This window comes from Chroicocephalus ridibundus, chromosome 2 (genome assembly GCF_963924245.1).
Source record: "Chroicocephalus ridibundus chromosome 2, bChrRid1.1, whole genome shotgun sequence".
Taxonomy (NCBI): Eukaryota; Metazoa; Chordata; class Aves; order Charadriiformes; family Laridae; genus Chroicocephalus; species Chroicocephalus ridibundus.
This window is the reverse complement of record NC_086285.1, coordinates 42,572,157-42,591,677: the sequence shown is the minus strand read 5'-3', so window position 1 is coordinate 42,591,677 and position 19,521 is coordinate 42,572,157. Positions and strand designations below refer to the sequence as shown.

General features: G+C 42.0%; 1 protein-coding gene across 8 annotated transcripts in view; it reads left to right on the top strand.

The window, feature by feature from the left end:
* Window positions 1-19,521, top strand: part of THRB (thyroid hormone receptor beta) — a 177,149-nt gene that overhangs the window by 49,224 nt on the left and 108,404 nt on the right. For 3 of the 8 annotated variants that reach the window (XM_063325195.1, XM_063325194.1, XM_063325196.1), the window contains exon 3: window positions 15,094-15,202. The exons of the other annotated variants lie outside the window; for them this stretch is intronic. The gene's annotated coding sequence lies outside the window, so the exon portion shown is untranslated. The remainder of the gene's footprint in view (window positions 1-15,093; window positions 15,203-19,521) is intronic. 8 annotated transcript variants of the gene reach the window in all.

The window sequence follows — 19,521 nt, the reverse complement described above, 5'->3', positions numbered from 1 at the left end:
AAAAGTAATAATTTATCTGTCATGTTTATTGAATCCCTTCTGGGATGTAACTAAAATCTGAATGAATTCAGCATTTCCTACAGTTATTCTGTGAGCACAGTGCCATCATCTTTCACATGCGATTTTCTATAGCCAAATATGGTATCTGAAATCTTAATATCCCTAAGAGTAGAAAGAGCAGGTTAAATTTTTAGCAGATTATGCAGAATTCCTCATATAAAATAATCTGCTTTGCCCAAAACCGCAAAAGAAAAAACTTGTATGTTTTCTCTGGGGCCTACATGGGATACTGAGAGAGTGTGGAGGATACTCGCCTTTCCGTTCTCAGAGGCAGGGAAGTGCATCCTTGTTTCACCGGGTCAGAGGCAGCAGATCCTTTTCATAGAAAATACATAAAAATGGTTGATCAAAAAAGTAATTTTTTTTTATTAGAAGAAGCATGAAACACTGTGTTCAACAAGAATGGCCCTGGCTCCTTTTTTGTTACTTTGATAAGCTCATTAATTTCAACGTCCAAAACTAATCAGGAGTTACTGTGCAAAATCTTGCGCATGGAAAAATCTATCACCTTGAGCTCAGAATTATGTCATCCTACTGCATTTACGTAGGAGGAATGTACAATGTAACTCCACAGCAGTATGGACAGGAGCAATAGCTAAGAGTTGTGCTGGCTGTATGCATGCGAAAAAAAATTATCCAGGAGAGTTTTCATGTAATTCTGGCTCTGTTGAAAGATCTGTGAAAAAGCTCTTCTGTAAAACTTTAAGAAACTAGAGCTACCCAGGGTAATTCCAGGGTGAGCCCAGGCTTATCAAAGGATTTTGTGTTCCAGAATACCTGATACCCGACCTGCTGTCAGGTGGTGGGCACTTGGTACCTGCCTTGTTGTTCCCGTACTCTGACCATCCCTACTGCTCTCCCTCCCTGGACTAACCCGTACCTATGGTGTACACGTGGCAGTCTAAACCTGAATTGGGAAAATTATTAGACTAAAACAATAGGAAAACAAAAATAGAGAAGAGAAATACCCTTGTGTTTGAAGGTGGCTCAGATAAGAAGTCTGTGTCCCTGCACATGGAGGCTACACCTACTTTCATGGACATCCAAGAAAAAGAGAAAGGTGAGGGCGGGCAAGAGATTGGAAAAGGATAAAAAAAACGGTTAATTACCCTTGCTAGTAGGTAAGGGATTCGTGGCTGCAGTGAGGTAAAAAGGAGACTTTGGTTATTCAGGAGTCAAACATGTTTGGCTGGTGGCTGTGCAATAACAGTTGTGATTTTTTACTGTGAAGTTTCTTACGCATCTCTCTTGAAAATATATTACATACCTATGGTTTTCACAAATTCCTCATAGCCATAATACTGCCTGTGGAGATTATTTGAAAACAAACTTCAGGATGTCCTTTTTTCGCGTGTTTTTGCTACCACTGAGTCACTCTTAATGGGTACTTCAGCTCTGAAAATGAGTGCAGGAGGCTGTGCCACGGAAGAAAAATTGCTGTCTCCATTAGTGAATGTATTTGAGCCATCAAACTGCTGCTCTTTTCTTCTGTGTCAAAGCTCGTGGCTAAGTCATTTGATGTAAAGGAAAATAGTCTTCCGTACCACAGAAGAAATGCCTCTACTGGACGGTGGCACACAAAGCTGCAAAATTGATTTTGGTTATTGCTAGAGCTTCCGTGGCATTTCTTTCAGTTCAGGCAACTCTGTAAAAGCACTCCAGATGACAAAAGGGAGGAGTTGTGTTGAGGTCTGGGGAGTTCCTTTGGCTCCTTTCCAATGCACTACCAGTCCTGAAGTTGTTATTTATATTGAAGAACTGCGCTTGCTTTCAAAGCTCAGCTTTACTGCATTTAAAAGCTATTGAATCTTGTTTCCTGCACTTTGTTTACTTCATAACCCCTATACAAGAATCCATGATCTTGCCTGGGTAGCTTGCTTTTCTCTTCCAAGAAATAAATATATCTTTTTTTTTTTTTTTTTAAATTTATTTTTTAAATTCCCATGCTGGGTTGGGGCACAGTTCGTTGTAAAGAAGTACCCTGGTGCTTACACTGTGCCGGCAGTGTCTGCTCAGATCAGAGTTAAGCATGCTGTACTCGCTGTTACATAACCTCGCAAAAAGTGTCGATTCAGGGAAATTCTGCTGCCGTGAGAGAACGGGAGTATCGGGAATGTTCTCTCCCGCTTAACGGAAATGTGGCTTTCGGTGACTAGCACATTTGAAAAACAGCAGATTGTGTGTATGCGCTCATTGACCGAGTCCAACTGGAACATGACGGTGATGTTGAGGGCAGCAGGTCCTGCTGTTTGCTGCAGCCCCGGGAGAATGGATGTGGCTCCGGTAGCAGAAGGCTGGTACAGCATATGTCTGGCTGTTACCAGAAGGGATTTGCAGCCGGACAGTGTTTTGTTTTGAGTAACCTTTAGAAGACTGCTGCTGAAAAATTGCCAGGTTGGCCAAACGGATCAATTCCCCTCAGCGGGGGAGGCAGATGTTCATTTGGCTACATCTGCTTCATTTGGCTGTGTGGGTCGTCCCACTGAACGGTGTGGGCTCCAAAGGACATACCTGTGCAGAAAGGAGGCAGGTGGGACAATGTGCACTGCGTCAGAAATTCTTTTCATCTCTTGGCATTACAGAAATGGCCTTGCCTTCGGGATGTGGTGGAAGGGGAGGTTGCTGGTCTCATTTTTCTACCTTTGCCAATTCTCACATAGCCCCTCTATTTCAGCTCTGAGGGATCCTGTTAACTACAGAATATTTCAAATTACTGTACCCTGCTATTAGCACTAGCCAAAGCCTCCCCTCCCCTCCATATATTACTGTGGGAATACGCGTAAGAAAGTAAATTAAAGGTTGGGAAAGTCAATGTTGGCTGACTATCATTAGCCCTAGTTTCTCTAAGCAACATGTAACCATTCTCTGCCTTTTCGCCCACTTGAAGGGTCTGCGACTCCATAGAAAGCCTGTCTAGAAGTTGCTACAGATCTAAATGGCATTAGCTAGATTTGCTTCTAGGTCATTCTCATTCAGCAGCATCCTCAGAGCAAGCTTTGCTTCTGTTGTTTCGATTTTCTCATCTGTGGCTTTAATCCAGTGCTCTTTCTTTAATCACATTCTATATACACTTGTCCTTTGAGTCCCCCAGCTCTCCCCCTCTCCCAGTTTAGGGTCTCAGTTGTTTGCACTGTTGCGCAGGAGACTCTGTGAAAGATTTAATTTTGTCAATTGAGGTAAACAGACAGTAAAAACATATGCTGCAGCACAAAACGTTCTCTAATCGCTTATTTGACAAGTGCAGTTTAATTATTTAGCATAGCTTGTAAAAGTAATGAAGTCCTAGTAACATGAGACTTAACACTCTCCTATTAATTTTTCCCTGAGAGGTAGGAAAAGACTGCTTTATTTTTGTGTGCAAACTGAGAGCATGCAAACTAATGAGATTCAACTGAGAATACGTAAAAGGGGCTGGAACCTTTCAGTGCTTCTTAATAGTTTTGCTAATAGGTAGTAAATCCAAGAGCATCCCACAGTTAGACAAGATTCTGCCTGTGTTGGCAAACCAGAAGATGCCGTCTGATGCTTTGCCAAAACAAAACAGAGTTTTCTTGGCCCAGCTGTATTTTTATTGAATGTGTAACTTAGTAAGAGGAAAAGCTCTAAGTCACAGCCTTGTTGAAGAGGTATCATTCAAAATAATTTTCTGTAGCATGATAGATTTCATGTTGCTACAGAATAAATATTTAATCAGCGCTAATATTTTTGGTTCCCTCAGGCAGCATGAGATGTAGAAGTTCTAACTTTTTACTCAAGTAAGCGCAGATGCAGTCTAGCAGGAAGTTCAACGTAAAATCCATGTATATCCTAATGTATTTTTTTCAAAAATGGATGTTAGGTGCAGCCAGCCAGGATTGACGGCTAATTTTATTCCTGACGTAGAAAAGTTTATCTCTAAGTTGAAAAGCCCCCCTCCTGCAAAAAAAGGAAAAGAACCCCAAAAGAAGACCATAAACCGAACTGCAAGCTGGCATGCCTGTTTGATTGATTTGAGTTGTATGGTGAACTGTGTCCATCAAAATTACATTGAAAAAAAGAGAAGAAACACAGCCTCAAATGCGTTGCTTTTCAGTCGCAAAGCTGCCTCAAGCACGCCAGCCCAACTGGTGACCGAAGGGGACTCTGCAGAGTCGCACTTACTGGTTAGTTTCTAATTCCTTGATCTTGTGTTATATACCGGGCTCTTTATTCAGGGGTTTCACTTGTGTAGTACGAAAGGATATTGTGCGCAGGGAATATTTCTTATCTGAGCTGCTCTGTGAAGAGCAGCGGCAGAGCGTGGCCCTTGGAGGGCATGAGCTCTCTGTGGGCTTTGGGTACCGCTGAAGTTGGGGTGTGGTCGGGGGGGTCAGAGATGGCTTCCTACCACCGCCACAGCTCTCGTGATTCTCATCAAACGGGAGGATGGGAGACGAGGACTCCGGTTTCTTGCTCCTCCTGTGTTTCCACTTGGTATGATTTTGTTTGCAGAGGGAGCAAGGACTAAATGGAGTCTGCTGTATTTTACCTTCAAGTGTGAACTGCTGACTGAGGCTCCTTCTGCTGCTTTCCCTTCCTACTCAAGAGTCAGTAAGAGCTCTTCCCCAGTACCATGACAGGCAGACCTGTATTTGTAATGAATCAGTCTTGAGACAGTCATCGTGCTTGCATTTAAGAAAACTTTCAGGACACATCTGCTCATTAATGCTCACTTTCTTTTGATCTCTTAGAAACCTGTTTGCATCTTTCTAGCCATCAACATCTTTCATTGTCCTTTCGCAAATTAATTTAAAAACCAATCATGCTTTCTTTGATTTAATAACCACAGGAAAAAAACAAAAACAAAAACCAACACCACAGAGGTAAAGGTAAAATAATAAAATTTCAGGGAGGGGAATTGTACGTTCTGAACTTAGACCTGAAGTGCACGTGCACCTCACGTAAAGGCAGCAGGTTTCTGTAAAGGTCACCCAGAAACTAAGGAAAATGTTCTCTGCCACATTTGTCTGTCAACACGGAAAAGAAGTACTGAATTTTTGCTGACCGTGAGGATGTCATGTTAAAATGTGTCCTTTAGTTAGCGTAGATGTCTAGTACTTAGAGAGAATCCCATTGAGCAGTTACGACAAGTTTTGGCATTTCTGACTTCCTTTATATTAAGCTGCTGACCCTACACACCATTAGTATCACTCCCCGGTTGGGGCTGATTCAGAGCGCCTTACTTTTCATGGTTTACAGAGCGGGTTTGTGAAATGTAAGGACATACAGGATAGTAAAAAAGTCAGTGTAGAGCCACTTTAAAATACAATGCCAGTACTAACCCATGAAGATCTCCCGATAAGTAGCCACAATGCAGATGTTCACCAGCTCTGAATTTCTTCTGACGTAGGAAGTAGTGTTTCTCTCTGGCCAAAACTGCATTTCTGAAAATGAACTGATTGGAAAGCACTGAGATTGTGGGAAGAGCTCCAGCATGGCTGGCGGCAAACGGTAAGTGAAAATGACAGGGAGTGCTCGCTTCTTTCAGCAACCTGTCCTCAGTGGGAAAACGGCAGGCTGACCCTGGTGGGTTCCTGTTCTGCGCGGGTGGATTCGATGTTCCGTGTTTCCAAACGTTGTCTAAAGGTAAAGCTTTCACAAGGTAGGAAGAGACAGCAGTTAAATATGCAGTAAAATGTATTACCACTCATAATTCTCTTTAAATTTTATTATTCCTTGCTTCCTCAAAATAAAATTAAAACAGAACCTGCAGTGATTCCTTGTTCTTGCGGGATCCCAAATACTGGTTCTGACTGGCATAGTATCACACCCATTGTATCAAAACCTTTTAGAACCTCTGAACTTTTTCTGCCTTCCTTAGAATGCCAGTACAATTTGCTCCAGCTAATTCTTAAATTAAGTGGAAATTACACAAATAGGAGTTATTTGAAGCTGCAGAATGATTTTACGCTCATGCTTCTGCAATGAGCTGTAGCTGCACAGCTGACCAGAAAACAGTCCTTAATTCACAATTCCAGCCTGTTTTTCACTTCAGCGGCTTTTTAAACTTCCCTCTAGTCTTTACGCATCATTTTATGTGGTTTCGCTGAAATTCTGAGAAGGGAAAATGAACCATGGACACGAAGAAATGTGCGAGGACAGATGAAGTGAGAGGTTTCGTGTAGGCGAGGGGCATGGAGAAAGCAGCGCTGTAAGAACGGTTTGATCAAAATGCTTGGGATGGTAAAGTGGCGTATAGGAAAAATTTGATGAGCTGAGAAAGAATGCAGGTCTGTAGGAGAGATGCATTTTATCGGACTGGAAAAGTCTTCCTCAAGGAGGGCAAGTGGCATCATTTTCCAAAGAAAGTGTCTGTGTTCTTTGGGAATTGCAAACTCGATCAAATAAACACTAGAAAATTCCCCTATAAAAGCTGCTCTGCTGGAGGTGAGCACTCTCTGAGCAGAAAGCCTTTTCTACCTCTGTATTCTGACTTGCTTGAGACAGCTCCGTGAGTCTGGTTCAGACCATGGGTGAAACCATAAGGTATGTTTTCTCTCCTCTCTCTCTCTTTTTTCCCCTGAACGTTATTATACCGCAGCTTGGCTGCGTCCACATAGGGCTGGAGCAGACTGTGTTATAACTTGCTTTAGCCATCGCTGAATTTAACAGCTTTTGGCTTTGTAAGCAATGCCTTAGGAGAACTCTTGCTCATCTGTTCCCTGAGCCAAAGGAAAACTCCTCCAGTAGCTTTCCCAGTCTTTTCTCTGGCTGGAACACATAGTTACCAATTGCTAGGTGAAGATACACTATCTTTAATCATCTTTTATTTTTGTATTTTTGGTTTGTCCAGCTGACATACTCTTAAGACATCCACTTTGACTAGAACGGTGAAAGCCCTTTCACAATGGATTATTTCTTTTTTTTTTCTTTTCCCTGTATCCCATGTAATTAAACTCTCCCACTGGTGGGAAAAATGCTTTTCCTTGATGTAAATGTGTGGCAAGTAGATGAATGCTGAACCAGTCAGTCACATTTCCCTGTTAAGCATACTTCTGCGAATATTTTTCATAACAAAAGGATTTATCTTTGGAATCTTGTTCAGAAATTTCTTTACGCGGGTTTCCTAGACCTTCACGATTGGCTCTCAGGAAATCTGATCCTATTGGCATTTAATCCGTTGCTAGAAATGTGTCTACTGGGAACTTTTTAAATAGGATGGCAGTAAGCGTTTGGATGGTATTTTGCAAGTATAAATCACTAGCAGAAATTTGCATATTTATTTGTTGAATTTCAACTTCCACTTCAGGTTAGATGAGACATAAACAATTATACAGCACCTCTGGCAAAGAATTAGTCTAAAAAGCAAGTCAAAGCAACACTGAGAATTCAGAGGAAGATTTCTAAAGTTCTAGAAGTAACTGTGAAAGGCTTGCACATTTTATCTCCATAGATTTTATATAAAGTATGTTGTAGGCTTTTACTCTGATACATCTTCTTTTTTGTTTTACTCTAATATATCTTTGTGGAAAATATTAATGGCAGACACTGGTCAGAGGCAGGGACTCTGACCGCACCTTTGTCTGCATCGTTAAGGAAAAAATGACCCTAATTTAATGCCAGCTAAAAGATTCTTTTTTTTGTTTTTTTGCTTTTTGCCAGGGTCTGTGGATCAGTCTCTGCATTGCACTTTGTAACAGAGGCCCCAGATAAATGTGATCTGCCAGAAAGGTGTTAATAGGTTTTTCTGCAACTAGTTCAGGTGAGGCTGGTGCCGTCAGGTGAAGCGTGAGACACCCTGTACCGCCAGCCTGACCGGTGGTGGTACACTGTTAGAGATGTGGGGACATTTTCTGGCAAGAAACATCAGCAGTTTCAGACTTCATGGTGGTTTTATGATGATTCAAAGGAAAAAAAACCCTTCAGACTCACTGTCACTGATGTCCTAAATCAGTTTTAGGCCAAGGTCTGGCCAGGGCAGTAGGCGAGGTACGACAGCAAGCTTCGGTGACCTAGCAGAGGAAATACCTGTTTGGATGTATTCTTGGCCTGCTTCATTTTAGGAAAATCACTGCGGAAATTATGAGAGAAAATTAATGTAATTAATTATAATTAGTATAGTGTTTATAGAGGATGCACGTTCCAAGATCTTTTAACAACAGTGAAGGAGACTTCGTAGCTTTCAGGAACTGTAGATTTACAGAAGCAATTAGATCACTTAGACCAACCTTGAGTGTCTTTTGAACTTGGCATTTACAGTCCATTTGCATCTTTGAAAATCCTCACAGTTATTGACAATTACATTTGATGTCTGGATGCTTGTTTACATGAAAGCAGTCGGCATACTCTTTTTGTTTGTGTTTCAGTGTGCCTTATTTATTTAGCAGCATTGCTGGATTTTAAGTTCTGGAGATAAACCAAAGCATTAAGGGCACAAGGCTTTCCTGCAGTTCATTGCTTGTCCTTTCTTGCACGCGTGGATATGCAGGAAAGCCTTGCACTGAACGTGAACCTGATAAACTCCCAATTCTCAAAACAGAGTGCTAATTTTGTTATATAGTTAAAAAGTTCAGGTGACACTGTGCTTTGTACTCTGTTCCTATACATCCGCATGTCCTTTGAAGATCTGTCCTTATTATTTGTCTTATAAAATCTGTGTTGTTTCAAGGGAAAAAACCAATGAAGTGCAGTTAGATTTTATGATCTATCTCCTTAATATGGTTTCACACTTTGATGGGAATAATCAAGGGTTGGAGTCTGTACTTTGATTTGCAAAAAGATATCCTTGTTAGATCCTTGAACTGTATTTTCTTTTCACCACATGCTTCTGCAGCCATTTCCAATTCTGCAGTAATTTTCCAGTTACTCCAGTAATTACGTTCTGTATCTGAGGTTCATGTAAACTTTTTTTTTTTTCCTCCTCCTATTTCACAAGCATGAGGAGTTATCTCTTAGTACCTATCCTCTTATCAGAAAAGGAAGATTACTCAAACTGGGCTTATTGATGTCTGACATGAAATTCCTCCCACTACGTCTTTCATTTTCTGTTATTTAGGTAGGCATCCATTTTTCTTTAAGTTGTAGTAAAGGTTCACATACAAGAGTCCCTACCCTACATTGTAATTACTCTTTCTTCTTTTCCTTTCTCTGGTGGTCGCAGGACTTATTTGCAGTTCTCAGTGGATTAAATTTCTTGTAGCTGAAGGATGTGAAGGAGGTTTTCTGCCTTTGGTCACAACTGAAACCTTTCACCTAAGAGAGCTTAGTATAGAGCGGGCAGATAACTGCCTTTCGGATGTGGCCAAAAATTTAAAAAGTCAGTGTCCAGAGGAAGCCAGCATTTAATGAAAATTTAGAATCTGGACGGGTTTTGTCTGGGCTGCTTTTTTTTTCCTTGAAGGCAGAGGCAAGGAAGGATGTGCAGTGATGCAGCACTGAATGAAGGAGAGCAGAGAAGACACTGAGACTGAATGCAGGAACAGAAGGAGGTTTACTTTCTATACTGTTACTTGGTAGGATCTATTTTTACATAGAAATGTCACCTGACAGAAGTCAGGAGAGAATATTGAGGTAGTTTTGATGCAGCTAGAGGCAGGGAGCTAAAGAGATGAGGGAAGAGAAGCAGCAGCTGAGGTGATCTGAATGCAGAGCTGTACATAAAAATAGTAGTTGGAAGGGAGAGGTCTTTGAGGAAGCTGACCACAGATCCATGTGGCTATAATCACAGTGTAGAGGCTGGCACTAATTGGTACTGGAGAAATCAAGTGAAAGACTGATTTGTTATGATGGAGAACTCAGGAGAAAATGGATAAACAGATGACACCAAAGAACAAGAGTGGCACCAAAAAAAAGGAGGGTAAGGTGGAGATAACTAGAGACTTGAGGCTGGGGAGGAACAAGGATGCCATTAAAGAACTGGGGAGAGAAATTAGAAGATAGTTGGGCAGCAACAGGGGAAGAAGGAAAAAAAAAAACATGAAGATCTGGGATAGCTAGTGATATGAGGAAGACTCAGATATGTGTGTCTCAAGACTCCTTTTCTTTAGGTGGAAAGACACATCCATCAGCAGAGCTTAGCTAGGGGAAAGAGCTGTGTTTTATTTTCCAGGAGCAAAGAAACACTGTACGACCGTAAAGCTGAAAACGGTCCTGACAAAGTAACTTGAGACGAAGATCTCAGCATCCCTGTTGGAACAAAACAAAGATTAATATTTCAAGCCAGAGAAGAGTCTTCTAAAAGCTCTAAAAGCTGTGGCTGGTGTGGTATTAGTAGAATTATTTTGATCTCTGAGAAGGAAGGTGAGAGAATGACTAATGAAGATCTGCAAAGAGTCATGAAGAACTCTGGCTCATGCAGGCATCAAGAGGTCTTCATGCAATGGGCATGTCTGTGCTAGTAAACTGAATGGTGCTAGGAAGCATTCCCAGGCCCTGGAAATCGATTGTCTCTACTGTTAACTGTCCCTTGGTTTATATTACAGGAACTCACCTGAACTGTTCCCAGGTAAAGTATGAAAGTTATCTTGGGATTATTCCCAGTAGGCAGTTTGGAAGCAGCCACCCAGTTTTGGAGGGTGAGAGAGTTTAATAGCATGGCACCTCTCTGTGCCAGTTGGCCTCAACAGTCTCTAGCTTGTTTATTTTCCATGTAGAAATACAGCTGTAAATGGCTCAGTAGATGCAATCCCTAGGAAACTTAGGACACCGACTGTCTTGGGTGCAAGCTGTGACAGGCAGTGAATATCATTTCTTCTTAAAAAAGATTACTGAACAGAGATGTTGATGTGCTCTCTCAGATTTTGTTTTGATATAACATGAGGACATTATAGAATAGTTGGTTATACAAAATAAGGTTGAATGAAGCATGCATTTGTTTCCATTAAAATTTATACAAGCATAAGGAAAAGTAGATCCATAAATAAGGCACTTTCTCACAGAAGAGTAGGCTGTGAAATTAAGGAAACAAGGTATTGAGGTTGGTAGCTAGTTAAGTTGTCTGGACTAAAAAGCCTAGACATTTAAAAGTAGAGAAAACATTTTAAAAAGTACTTGAAACTTATGTCAAAACAAGGCAAATCTCCAGACCTAAATGGATAAGTCATGCAGACCTTGGAAAGATAAATATGGACCTAGAATGGAATAGGGGTAATGTGAAGGCGATGGAGGCATGGAAATTTTAAGCTCATTGAAGAAAAATGTACAAAATGAAATGTCATGTGTTGCACTGTATGTAATTCTGGGGTTTGAATTCAAGAACAATTTGAACTAGAACAGGACAAGAAAGAAAAGCATTTCTGAGAGCCTATATTTTACCAGAATAGGCTAGCAAAGTAAAACCTGGGGCATGATAAGATAGTTCTTAATAAATACATCAGGGAAGGGACTGCTAGAGAGGAAGGCTAGCTAATTAAGCCAAACAGTGTTGACACATGAACAAAGCTAATAACGGATTTCAATTTTAGCAGAAAGCAGTCAATTGACTCTGAAACTACGTTAGATCATCCAGGTTACCAAAGAAGCAGCATGCATCTTAACCCGCGTTTTCTAAATGGGTTCATGAATGTGATCTGTTCTTAACCAGGCGTGCAGTCGGTGTTTTCTGAGGAACTTCAGAGATGTACAAGAGGAGTTGCGCTTTCCTTTCAAAAGCCTTAGCCTCTGAAGAGCCAAATGCAACATTTTTTGAAAGGATGTTGAAGGGTATTTCAGCGGTTCTCCTCCAGCATGTTGCCAGTCTTTCATCAGTTATCCCACTCAGGGATCCTTTCCTCTTCAGTTCTGCCCTTTATTTAGATTTGCTCTGTCGTGAGTTGATGTTGTGGAAGATCTTCATGGCCCTGCCATCACAGGTGCCGCGCTGGTGTCCTGAATGAGATCAAGTGTTCAGCTCTCTGGGAGATCAAGCACACACAGAAGTTTAGCTGAAAGAGCTTATCTCCAGGCAATGTAAGTTGTGTCAGACTGTGTCAAACTGTTGCATTAGATTTTTCGTGGTGTGCTGCGTTGCTTGAGCAGAATTTCATGGAGAGCATTCAAAACGTGTATCAGTGTGATGTTGGGAAATATTTTGTTTATACGTGGCTGGACTTGAATGTGAGGTGATAATAATAACCCCAGATTGTGACATAAATTAGTTTTAATGTCTTTTTTATTTCTGTTGGCCTTTACATGTTTCTATAAATACTGTGTAGTTGAATGAATACCAGACCAATGAATGTGGAAGCCTGCCTGTCAGCATCTCAAAGGGAACGTTTTCAAATATAAATAGCCTTAAAAGTATAAATAGCAAGATCTCTATACTGTATTTATCACTGACCACTTTCTTTTTTCCTTTCGTTGCATCTCTCATTTTATTTTTAGTGATGCTTACTTAAAATAGTTTCCCTGCTTTCCTGTTGGCGATTAGAAGGCCACTCTGGAATCCAAGGGATTTCTCAGCCACATGGTGAGGAGAGTGTTCCTTACTTGAGCAGTGTGAGCTTGAAGTCTTCTCTGTCCAGGCCTTCTTTACTGAAGCATCAGCATAAAGTGAAACACATTTCACCCCAGCTTTGTCTGTTTGGTTGATTTCATGTACATATTTTTGAGTTGGTTTCAAAAAGTTATTCCAGCATTGTTTGGGACATCCAGTTCTTCTTACACTGATGTTATTCCATGTCCCCCAGAGTTTGTAGCTCTGGTTTTAGCTAATTTACAGGAGTCAATACTCTTCACTAATGTACTACATTGGCAGCCACAACATTTTTTAAAAAATGTTTTTTTAGTCCCACAAATTCTAGAATGTGCGTATGCTAGTGATCACCTCAGCTGCACATCAAGTAATGTGAACAGGTTAAAGTTTTGATGACCCTTGAGCCTTAGCTTGTCTTCGCTGTTGCAACCACAGCCTACTTTCCACTTATCAGTTGTGTTGTTACATCTTTTTCCTCTTTTGTGTGTGTTAATAAATAAATACATAAATTTAAAGTAGGGTTGAATATAGCACGAGCCACACTGCTATTCGGAAGGGTTTGCAGGCCAACGCTGATCTTCCAACACTACTTGCTTGAAGAGGCCGCAAATGCATCACTTGCTTGTTTTCTCCTAAATTATCTCAAGAAAGGCGAATAAGTCTCAGCAAGGACTAGCTGGTTATCTATACATTGCTTTAGCCATTTCTGCCTCAAAATGGCAGGGCAAGATGAAGGAGTTATGTGGGAGCTTCACACACGAGTGATGTTTACCAGACAGCATTGGGGTTCAGCCCAGTAGCTGGGAGTGAGGATCCACGCTGGAGCATTCCTAGAAAAGGGAGGTATGAAGGACATTGGGATCTTGGAGCACAGCAGGACTGCGCCTGCTGCTCGTAGCTCTGCTGCACGGTCTCAGGACACAGGGACTGAGCCAGCAGCAGCTCCTGATGAGCATGAGACCAAGTGCAGGGTCACCCAGATTCCTTACTGGGGTGCTTTGGAGGTGTCATTGGGGTCTAAGGTTGCCACGGGAGCATCCGCTGTGCCCCGTGGCTGCTTGGGCACTGTGACTGGATGGTGTACAAATGCAGTTATTTGAGCCACCGTTGGTTCCTTGTATCTCTGACTGCATGCTTTGGTCTCAGCCTGAAGCGCTGCCATGAGAAGGAAGAGGAAGGAAGCAAGATGGCAAGTCTTATGGCAGAGAAGTAGGAAGCGAGTGGACCGGTTTGTGTCCACACCACCGGCAGCCAACAGGTTCACTGGCACTTCAGTGGCAGCAGCGGTTCCCTCTCGTACCAAGAGAAATGCCTTCTCCCGCCTCACCTTGCCCCAGCAGCCAGGAGGTACGTCTGTACGGGTGGATGAGCTGTGCCCAGTGTGAACCTCAGCCATGCCAAGGTCTTTGCTTCTCTTTCTCGCGGTGTTGGTGGAGTCCCAAGAGCAGTGGATCTGGGAGCAAAAAGTCTTTGGGATGAGAGGTGACGTTCCTGTCTCTTCCCGAACCTTTGCTACTGTAGTCACCCCCACGAGACCGCTTGTAGCTTGATCCTCTTGCAGCTGTGGAGAGGCAGAGAAAGGAGCAGGAATGTGTTCTGCAGCTGCCTTTGAGAAGTGCAGGAGGCATTGCCTTTAGTGGGTTAGGAAGTCCCTGAAATGGCCAGCGGCTGCTCGTAGACTGAAGCTGTTTTCCTGCCCTCATCAGGGGGGAATATTTTCCCTGCCAGTAGGCTGTCGTGGAGGTGCCTCGGCTTTACATCTGAGCAGATTGCTAATGCATCCAGGCAATGACAGGTAAAATGGTCTGTGTTCATCCAGCTCTGAGACTTCGGGGAATCGTGGAATCATTTAATCATCGATCTTTATATTTAGGCTTCAAGGCATGCCAGCGTCTGCGAGCTTTTTGTTAGTTTTAAATGCAATTTGTGTAGTTTTATTTTTATACAGTGCCTTGGGATGCTTACTGTAGAAGGCTCTTAAAATAGGTGTAACTTAATGTGCTGTTCAGACTTCTCATTAATCTGCTTGTCTTCACTCGTACCCAGAGGTAAAATACAAAGCCTACAGAGTGAGGAGTTTGGAATAAAATGATAGAAAATGGGGCTCTGAAATAAAGACATTTAGCACTGAGGACTCAGACTAGCGGTGGAGGAAACAGAACAGGATGTTCAGAAAGTCCAAGCCCTTTGGCATGAGTTGAGGAGCTTGGAAAATAAGCAGGGCCACAGTGAATTTGTGAAACAATGTTTGTCTTCCTAAACTGAATGCTGGAAAGCATCCATTTCACACTTCGCCTTTGCCAGCGCCCTGATATCTATTGTAGCACTCATCTTCTAGCCTCTTTATTTTCAGAGAAATAGTTGATTTTGTGTTTAGAAGTTATTTGTGCTTCCCGCTTTCTTGTGGTGCTAACATGATCGCGTTGTGGCTACGGGACTAAACTCTGGAGTCTTAGTCCTCAGTCCTGCTGTACCGCCCGGTTTCCAATGCTTCTATTTCAACTGTGGCGATGGGCTTGAAAGGCTCCACTTCCACTTTGCTTCACCATTGCTTTGTCTGCATTGGTAAATTAATCGGGGCCAGGATTTGTATCTTATGATTGTCCGTATTGTTTAATTTCTAGCACGTTCCGTGACATGGTTTTGGCCCGTGCCAACTAGCACACTCCCAGATGACACCTGTGGCAGGATGGCGTGGGAGAGGGACTGTTCTCGGCAGGCGTTATTGAAAAGGTAACCCGTGTTTTGCAGGGGAGAAGAGTGTAGAGATGCAGATTTGAGCTGGATGTGCCATTTCCCTCCGAGCCTCTGGATCCTGGTGTATTTTATACACTAGACCGGCCTCTCTCGGGCTTAGCTGAGATGAGCATCCTTAGATGAGGATGCTGAAATACAAGCTTTTGCTTCCTAACTGCATTGCTAGCGCTGTTACCCGCAAAAATATCAAGCCACCTCCTCCTCCTCTCCATGGGCCATCCGTGTGGGGCTTACAGCCCCACTTCCACAGCACTAGGATTTTTTCTCTTTGAATAAGAGTCAGGCTGGGGGCACAACTCAAGTTTCACGTCGAGCTAGCAACACAATGAAACGAAACCCTGTGAGCTTCAGCGAGCTGTCTAGAGAGCGGTCTTCCATCGTGCAGCTCATTTGCCAGCAGAGGTACAACAGCAGCTCCCCAGCCAGTGTTGTCACAGGCCCACAACAGCAAGTTGGGTAAATAATTGCTGTTGTGGTATGTATATATTTACTTATCACACAGGGACACAGTAATTGCACGTACAGGTCACACATTTGCATGCACACATGGATTTTTTTATTTTTTTTGAACTTCACACCTACAGTTCAATCTTCAGGCTTCATTTGTAACACTTTACGTGCAAATAGGCAGTGTTTACTTGCCTCTGTGGGATTTCTACTTTGTAAAGCCCTCTGCATTTCTCTGTTGGAAAGGATCATTGAATTCCTGAGCACTGCTGATGCTTTGGCTGAATGTGTTCTTTCAAAAATTGTATAAGATATACCTATATATGCAGTATTCTTTATAATCCTTGATTGCTCTGACTTTGTTTTCTGTTGTCTGAATTTTTAGTTGCGAATGAAGACGTTATTAAAACCATAGTCTCACTCACTCACCATTGAAAGTATTTTTTCATTTAGTATGTGGTGTACTAGTAGGACGTACATCACTAGTAGCTGTAGGCTGCACAGGCTTGTGTTTTTTTTGTCTTGAAAACAATAGGATTGGCTGCACAGTGATCATGTATTTAGCACCAAGACTTAAGCCCCTGAGACAGTTCTTGATGATTCTTGAAGCAGCAAAGGAAGAAACAACCTGGAGTCATCTGACTAACCAGTGTACCTTCCCTTCTTCATGACACCCTGTGTACTGCGCTGTTATCGTGGGGATTAGAAACACTGAGCAAATAGGATTTTGTTGTGTCAGTGCTAGGTGGAATGATGTTTTTACATGCTGGCTTGGTGGGCAGTTTTCTTTTGAGGCTAGATGGTAACAGTCGCACAGAAATTGTTACGAAAAAGAAAAGGCAGCGAGAGTTGCAGAGCCTCCTGTGTAAACTGTGTTTACTGTTGTTGCCACGCTATGCGCTGCTCTCAGTATTTATTAGCTGAAGAGGCTGAAAAGTCAATCTGGAAGAGATTGTGCTGACTACAAGTTTCTGTAGCCTTTGGTGGTGCCAGCTGCAAAAATAGGCAAATCCGGCTGCAGTGGAAGGGCGTGATGGGGCAGCTCCAGCCCAACTGCTACCCTGGAGGTGTTTTGGAGGCTTTGGCTGGGAGCCGTGAAATGCATCTCCCTGGGGAGGACTGCATTGCAAACAGACCTTGCCCTTCCCTATCGGTGAATTCCTTTGGCAGTAGGCTGGCACCAGAACACCTAAAAATATTTATGATAAAGCTGGAATGATTTTTTTTTTCCTCTCTTTGAGATGGGGATGGGGTTTGCATTGTGTTCATTGATTCGTATCTCACAAATGACTCTTTCAAAAGGTCTCGTTATAGCAGCCACTCATTAGTGGTGGCACCGTACCTGGCTGAAGGCCAGGTAAAAACATGTTTCTCAGTTTCTCGCTCTTATATGGCCTAAAACCAAACACTAACAGCTCTCCTTTGACTTAAGTGGCTGTTGGTTGGATCAAGCCACTCTGTTGTAGGAAGCAGAGGACTGGAGCAGTAGCTCCTATTTTTCCTCGGAGTTTAGCTTTTGTAAAGAACAGGAGGAGAAGAACTGAAAGGTCTTCTGCACCCCAACCTAAAGGAATACCTTTGAAATAGGATATGTGTTTACATGTATGAAGAGATAAGCTTTAGAAGTACCTTAGAGGTAATAAATTAAGCCTTTATGAATGCTTCAGAGCACTTTCTGTTTTCCCATGGAATTATGGTCCTTGGTAGCTTGGTCAGCTCTGTGTAGGAAGTGTCTTTGTGGGAAGGGGTTAATGCACAGGGAGAAGAGTCTGCTGAACAAAGCAAGCTTTCTGCTGCACATTAAGAATTCAGAAAATTTAGAATTACTTTATCTGTCATCCTTTTACACTTTCTTAAATTGAGTTCATCAGTCACAGAGAATAATTAATCTTTCTTGTTTGTTTATTTACTTACTTTACATAGGAAGGGGAAAATGTTGGGGTCAGTTAGGAAATAAGTCTCAATAAGAGCCATTCTCTGCTTTAGGCAGAAATCGGACCACAGCAAATACAGGTAGACTGAAGGTAGCTCCCATGAACTATAATGACACTTAAACTGTTGCTGAACTAAGTATGCAGGTCAGCGGGTAGGTCTCTTCATCCCATACTGGAGCTCATACTGCTGCATGATTTACGGCTTTTAGGATCTGCATTAGGCAAGATTAAAGTCAGTGCTGCTTTGCCTACCTAGCTCCTTCCTGAGTGCAGGGGAAAACTACTTCTGAAATCCTGAGCACACAGAAAACAGCGAGAGACCCACACTCATCTTGTACAGAAACCCCCAAAATCACGGCAACGTTTCCCTGCCGAGCAAATGGCTGTGTTGCCTCAGTTTCATTAGTGTTGTTCAGACATCAGTTATTCAGTCTCTACCCTTGCACAAGTGCCAAAAATCACAGATGTGGAAATCTCGGACGCTGTGATTTTTCACAGTGTTCATGACACAAAGGCAGTTGGCTTGAGAGATCAGAGGCATCTGTGAATGTGAAAAAACTCTGTAAGTGTATGCTTCGTCTTGTAAAGGCAATCGCTCATTCAGAAGGCCCCAGAAAAGTGCAAGTACCCTCAGCTGGAACCCTCGTCCCTCTGCTGCAGTGTGGTCTTGCTCCCATTTAGAGTTGATGGGGCTGTTTGAGCCACTGCAGTTCATTACCCAGGGTTTTCATCAGCTGCTGAATTTTATTTGTTTTCTGGAGTGTGCTTCCTTAAAAATATGGTAGCCATCAGTAGAAAAACAGCTGAAATAAGAAGTGTCGGACTTGTTTTCTTTTTTCGGTACTATATGGTTCTATAACAAATAAAAGGTATAGATTATTTATACTTATTCAAACAAATAATTTGCAACAGCTGGAACGGTAAGGGAACAGCCATGATCTGAAAGTAAAAATTACAGCACAATTCCGTGTGCGTTGTCGGGGAATCATTCCCATGCAACCCAGCAATGGCACAGAGATTTCAGGGATTATGTTCAGATTAAATGTCAGCCAGAGCTGAGCCTTGGCACTGTGCCAGGAAGGTCATATGAGGAAAGTCCCAAACTTTTACACTCCAATAAAAATGTGTTCTGCTTAATACCCATAATATGCTGGAAATGTTAACAAAGCTAATGACCTGGGTTAGAAAATCTCATCATAACTTGATTTTTTAAAAAAAAATTTAAGAAATTTAGATTGAGGACTTTTTGCCGCTTTTTTGTTATTTAAGACTTTGTCAGCAATTTTGTATTTGAGGGTTATGCCTCTACTGTAGAATTTTTTCTTAGTAGCACGACATAAAGAAACATTAGTCCAAAACTTCTACAACACTGTAAAATTTTTATTTTCAAGTTACACATAAATGGAATTATAACCTGCTTATACATCCACAAGGATTACTACTACACAGAAACATCCCTATTATTTGTAAGATGAAATCCAAGATGCTACAATTCCACAGCATTTATGGGAGAATACTTTATTATGGGGAGGGAGTGAAAAAATAGATACAAATACATAGTTGGGAAGTTGGGGATGGTTCTTTTTTTTTTTTTTTTTTAATCTGTGGTTGGTCTGTGCCATTCCAAAATACCTGTGGACTTATGATGGACTATGCTGACAGTCTCGTACTGCATTGAGAATGCCTTCTTTTGGTTTAACTTGATCTCAGTTTACAGTAGATTGATTTTAACTAGAACAGGACATTCTTACTCTGAGGGATATCTACACATGCAGTTGTATGGCCTTAGCTATACTACTTGAAATAAACACTGTACTAATCTACTTGCCATCTCTGAAAAAGCTGAAACTGTTTTAAAACTGATTTATTAAATCTCTGTAGTTCTCTAAACGGGATCCTACTGCTGGATGCGGT